General features: G+C 58.3%; 1 long non-coding RNA gene across 1 annotated transcript; it reads left to right on the top strand.

The window, feature by feature from the left end:
• The first annotated feature begins 651 nt into the window (after positions 1-651).
• Positions 652-2,361, top strand: LOC138682572 (uncharacterized). Its single transcript, XR_011322661.1, has 3 exons — positions 652-767; positions 1,327-1,457; positions 2,038-2,361. It is a non-coding gene; the product is annotated as an uncharacterized lncRNA (long non-coding RNA).
• The last annotated feature ends 3,808 nt before the right edge of the window (positions 2,362-6,169 follow it).

Consider the following 6,169-nt stretch of genomic DNA (forward strand, 5'->3'; position numbering starts at 1 on the left):
GCGCAGACATGAAAGAAACACATTTCTCGGCTCTGCGTGTAAGATTGGCTTATTGCGCACCGGGTACCGACCCCCGCTTGTGGGACAACGCATCTGCAAGTACAGTACTGACCCAGATATGAAACAGAGGGTGCCAGTTAATCCCAGGTGCCACATACACTGCACCTTCTTCCATCGCCTCCTCTCCACGAATCGTTTTCCAGTGCCTTCCACCTCATCCCAGCTCAGCTACCTGCACTCTGGCTCAGGGCTAGCGACCCTTGGGGCAGCAGCAGGAGCTGCTCTGACCCTGGTGCTGGGGTTGTCCCTGGGGCTGAGCACTCGGGCCCAGGGCTGGTGAGCTGGGCCATGGCAGGGCCCAGGGCTGATGAGGTCTCCCCCAGGCCCATCCACACTGCCAGACCACCTGCCCCTGCAACTGTAACCGCAACTGTAACTGGCCCTGGCCCCTGGCCCCGGCTGCCCCACCCCGTCTCTCCCCCATTTCTCCTCAGGCCACTGGGCCTCTGCCCCCTCCGGCCCCACCCCAGGCCGGCAGTGACTGACAGGCCACCACCGGCTCCGCTGATTGGCTCAGCCGTGGCCAATGGCACAGCTGTTGCCGGGCGGGCAGGGGCAGCCCGGGCCTCTCCTCACAGAGCTGCCCTGCACCAGCTGCCCCCGCCTCAGCGCAGCTGCGCCTCAGCGCAGCTGGGACGCTGGGCCTGCGGAGAGACGGCCTTCAGGAGGGGCCATTTCACCTGGAGCTGTTCTCTCAGCAGCGCAAGGTGTGTGCACAGGTCTGCCCTCCCTCAGAACCTCCCCGGTCTGCTCGTGGGGTCTGGGCCTGCTCAGGGAGGGAACGTGAGGGGACAGGAGGGCATCTGCTCTGGATTCACTGTGGACTGGCAAGTCTTTCCCAAAATGCGGGTCGGTCTGTGCTCCAGCCACAGCCCCGGGCAGGAGGAGCTGCATGACGGGAGCCGCTGGCCTCGGCCAGGCCTGCACCCGGCAGGAGACAGGGCTCTGGCCCCGGTCACACCGCCCATGTTGAGCCCAGCACCCAGGGCCTTCGTCAGGCCTCACCTTCCCCTGGGGCTGAGGAGGAGAGACGCCCTGTCCTGGCGTGGCCCAGGGCATCCTCCTGCGGCCAGAAGGAAGGACAGAGCCCTGTCACTCTCCCCACAGGGGCTGACCACCGTCCTTCCCTTCTGTGCCTGGGGCTCCCCAGTGCTGGCAAGGCCCTGCGGGGCCTCAGGGCCAAGCAAATGCTGGGGCACCGAGGGCTCCCGGGGCAGCTTTGGGCATCTCTGAAGCTGAGGCGTGGCTGCCCCTTTGCTTCTGCAGATGCGGTTATCTGCTACCCGCTTCATGATCAAAACCGTTCCTTCGTCGTGGCACGTGGACTGGACAGATGCCACGTCCCTGTTAGTCTGGGAGGGCTTCAGGGAAACAAGGAAGTTGCAGCATGCGCCCAGGTAGGAGGACAGTGGAGAGGAGCCCTGACAAGGTTTTTCTGCTGTTTCAGATCTGAACTCGCACATTTGTGTGCATCCCAGCACCAAAGTCTGCTTTTTTTCCTCCAAGCTGCACGGCTTTTTGCCAGCAAAAGCGAGTCGGCCTGAGCTGGTCTGTGGGATAACTTGGCTCCTTCCATTTTGAGTTGCATGCCTACCCTTTTCCTTTTTTCCACCAATGTCTTCCTTTCAACCCCCTTCCCCCCAGGTTCCATCCTCTTTCAAAGGTGATTCTGATTTCAGTTTCTAGAGAGATCATGGAGCAGGTAGACACAGGATGTAAGTATGGACTGGTCTATACCTTCAGAGCTGTAGGCTGAGCTGTTTTACCTTTAAAGGCTAGATAGATATGGGCTATGGGTAGAGTTTCTGTTTGCTAATTATTACTCCTCTTGGGGCCCTGTGACAGCGACAGTAAGTTTGTCTGCCGGCAGGTCCGCGGCAGTTAAAACTGACACTGAAAGAGTTTCAGTGATGGATGCTGTTCTGTGTGTTTCAGTTTGGGTACCCATTTCATTGAGCTAGAATTATTCCTTTGCAGTTAGGTGGCGGGGATCTTCTTGCACTGGTCTTTTCTTTCTGGAGCGCATCCTGATATCCTTTGTCATCCGGAGCTTTCCCCTCTGCTGCCCAGAAGAGTGATGGTCGTGATGAGGACTAAATCCTGTGAGTAACGATTTCTTCAAGTCTGATTATGAAGGTGCCAAGCCTCGTTTTGAGGGTCCAAAGGCTTCCTTTCAGGCCCAAAGCCTCATTTTTAGCTTCCAACGCCTCTTTCTTAGGGACGGAATCCTCCTTCTCATGGACCATAGGCTCATTTTTAGGATTCGGTCTGCAATTTTGAGGGCCCAAAGCCTCATTTTGAGCCTCCAGAGACCCACTTTTAGGGTGCAAAGCCTTAGGTTTTGGTACCAAAGCATCATGTGAGGGCCCCAAACCTAATTTCAGGGTTCGGAGCCTCATTTTCATTTCTAAAGCACCATTTCTAGGGCCCAAAGCCCCATTCTTAAGGCCTTGACCCTCCTTCAGAGAGCCCAAACCCGCCCTTCACAGCTCTAAGCCTCAAGTGTAGTGCCCAAAGCCCTGTATTTGGCATCAAAGCTTCATTTCGGGGGGCCATAGAGGAACCAATAGGTTCAGCTTGTTGTCAGGGTCCAAAGCGTATTTGTAGCATCTCCCCCATTCTTTGCAGCGACAAAGCCTGCTTTTGAGGGCTGAAAGCCTCATTTGGAGGGTCCAAACCTGTCTTTCATTACCCATGGCCTTTTTTTAAGAAGCCACAGTTTCATTTTTAGGATCCTGTGGTGGTGTTTATGTCACTGCCGATAGGGCAGGCCCAGGAACCTGGCTTGTGCAGATGCTTGTGATGTCGCCTGTGGCCCAGTTCCTCTGCCGGAGAGGGCAGAGGCTGAGCGGCCTCAGGAGAAACAGGCGAGAGATGGGCCGGGGGCAGCTGGGGCAAGGGAGGGAGCAGGGCCAGGACCAGGACCAGGGGTGCTACGTGCACAGGAACAGGTATCTCGTTTTTATAGAGCAGCATCATTTTTAGGATCCAGCCAGTTGCTTTGAGGCTCCAAGCTGCATCCTGAGTTTCCAAGCCCTCATTTTTATGCTCCAAACCCCTCTTTTAGGGCCCAAAGCCTCAGGTTTGGAGTCCAAAACTTCAATTCTAGGGTCGGAAACCTCCTTTTTATGGTCCAAAGCCTCATTTCTAGGGTCCAAGCCTCATTCGTCAGTTCCAAGCCCCACTCTTCAGGTGCAAAGACTCTTTTTGAGGGCCCAGAGCATCATTCTGAAGGCCCAAAGTCTGATTTGGAAGGGCCAGAGCCTCCGTTGTAGAGGCCAAAGCCTTATTTACAGTGTGCAAAGGCTCCTCTTCAGGCCCCAACCCTCAGTTTTTAGCTTCCACAGTCTCCTTTTTAGGATCCAGTCTGCAATCTGGAGGGTTCAAATGCCCATTTGGAGGGCCCAAAGCCTCATTTTAGGGGCCAAGCTCCTCGTTCAGGGTATGAAGCCTCATTTGGAGCCTCCAAAGACCCATTCTTAGGGTGCAAGGCCTTAGTTAGGTAGCTGCAAATTCCGCGTCGGGTCGCTGCACAAGCCTCCCTTGGGCACTGTCCTCCAAGAAGTGGGGTGGCGCTGGCTGCCTCCGAGTCATTGGCTCAGCGTCAAGGAGGGAGACTGGGTCGCGGCGGCAGCTGCTCAGCAGGCGATGACATACAGAGGATGTCGCTGTCAGCTGATTGTGCTGCTTGAGGCCAGATGATGGGTAAGTGATGACCTAGGGAGGAGGTCACTGCCAGGTGATTGTGACCACCACCATGAGGGCAGAGGGCCAGTCCCGCACAGAGGCCCCGGGCTCACTGTGCAACTCGCACTGTGTGGCGAGGTCCTCGTCCTCCCAGCTGGGCACGGCCATCTTCTCCTGAGGTACCCCGTGTGCCACAGGGCGCTGATGATGGCTTCTGCCTGGGAGAGGAACCGTTACCACTCACAGCTGGAGAAAGCAGCAGCTTTTCTCCCCAGTCTCCTTGCTGAGGACTACCTCAAGATTATCAGCCCCGTTCAGGCTGTCCAAGGAGTGCTGCTCTTTGCGGATATTTCAGGTGGGGTGAGCAGGGAGGAGCAACCACGGACACGAGCCTTTTTGGGACACGCTAGGCCCTTTGGAGCCCTGCGCCGGCTCCTCAGACAGAGTGGCCATCTTGTCACTGCTGAGGTCTTCTGCTGGGATGCCCGAAGAGAGGGGGACGGGTTCTGTTGGGCGGTCAACCACTGCCACCGCCAGCACTGAGCCAGCGCGTGGGAAGGTGCGACCTACAGGTTCTCGGGCCGGGCAGCATGGAACTGGCTGCCGGGTCCTTTGTCCCACGTGGGCATGTCCTGACTTCTGGGTGTCCCTGTTACAGGTTTCACTGCTTTGACAGAGAAATTCATCCAGAGGGCCGGCCCAGAGAGAGGCACTGATGAGCTGGCGCAAACCCTCAATTCCTACCTGTGTGACATTTTGGAGGGTAAGGGCCGTGCTGCGGGACTGTCTGGCATCGGGCCGTGAGGCTGCTCATGGAGGGTGGAGGTAGACATGCTGGGCAGCCTGGTCCTGCCTCCTTGCAAGGGCTGGGGCTTTCTGTGGCCTGCAGGAACAGCAAGAGCAGCCAGGGTCTCCTGGTGAGTCAAGACGGGCGCAGGTCCTTTCTGCTCCCCCCTGTGGCTGAGGAGGCACCCGCTTTCTCAGCAGCTTCCTCTGTGCTTCGGGCATGAACACCCGGCTCAGTGATGCATTAGTGCCCAGAGCAGGCTGGGGGCATCCAGCAAGTGCCAGCGCACGAGTGACCTGAGGATGCTGGCGCTGATATATGTGTGTCTGTGTGTGTCTGTGACGCCCCCACGGGCCCCTTTTCACAGGGGACTTCTTGACCCTTCTAAGCTGACCGTGAGCACATTGTGGCCACCTCTTTGGCAGCCCCTGTAGAGCAAAGCAAGAGAGTCCTCAAAGGTGATGAAGGGTCTGGAGCATCTCTCCTATGAGGAAGGGCTGAGAGAGCTGGGGCTGTTTAGCCTAGAGAAGAGAAGGCTTGGGGGGTGATCTTAGTAATGTGTCTAAAACCTGAAGGGAGGGTGCAACGAGGACAGAGCCAGGCTCTTTCCAGTGCTGCCCAGCGTCAGGAGCAGAGGCCACGCCCCAGGCACGTACTGAAACACAGGACGTTCCCTCTGTACGTCAAGAAAGGCTTTTTGACTGTGAGGGTGCCTGAGCGCTGGCACAGGTTGCCCAGGCAGCTTGTGGAGTCTCCCTCCCTAGAGCTATTAAAAAAGGATCTAGCCACCGTCCTGGGCAGCTGGCTCTGGGCAGCCCTGCTTGAGCAGCAGGGTTGGACCAGATGGACCCCAGAGGTCCCTTCCAGCCTCCACCTTTCTGAGATCTGGTGGCAGCTCGCAGGCCTGCCTCCGTGCCTGCTGTGCACGTACCAGGGCTGTGGCCCCTGTGAGCCCGGGAGGCAGGCCAGAGTGGCGCTTTCCTGGGCTGTGCCCCACGGTGCACCCTCACCTGGGTGCTCCTCTCGGGGTGGAGGGGCTTGCTCTGTGGCTTCTGGAAGAAGGTGTCCACATGACTCTTCCTTTCCTTCTCTCTGTCCGCAGAGGTGCTGACTTTTGGAGGAGACATCTTTAAGTTTGCTGGTATGTACTTAGGACGACGATGCCCACGTGTGCTGACCTGCGGCATTTAACTGTTGTGGCGGCCATTCGCTGCGCTCTCCTTCTCAAGAGGCTCTGTGCAGCGCCTTGAGCCAGCTTCCTGGCCACTCACGCACCCCCCGTGCAGTGCCCTTTCTCCAGGCTTCTCTTTCTCCCTGGGCCTGCCTGCCTCCGGTTTGGCTTTGGCAAGGGCTGCGGCCTCCCTCATTCTGCCCCTGCTGGTAGGACCCTGGGCTGGGGGTGGGGGGGCAAGGAAGCACTGAGAGGAGGAGACCCCCTAGCAAGCACAGCCAAAGGTGTGTGTCGGGGTGGTGGTGAGGGGCAGGGAGGCCCTGGTGATGGCGGAGCTCGGGCTGCCAGGCTGCGAGGGGAGGAGGAGGCCCTGGTGTGCTGCAGCTGCAGAGGAGCGCTCGGGGCAGGGGGTGCCAGCGCTGCCGGCTGTCGGCCGCTGTGGCTGGCCCGGGAGAGGAGAGGTG

The sequence above is a fragment of the Haliaeetus albicilla genome, chromosome 29, assembly GCF_947461875.1.
Source record: "Haliaeetus albicilla chromosome 29, bHalAlb1.1, whole genome shotgun sequence".
Taxonomy (NCBI): domain Eukaryota; kingdom Metazoa; phylum Chordata; class Aves; order Accipitriformes; family Accipitridae; genus Haliaeetus; species Haliaeetus albicilla.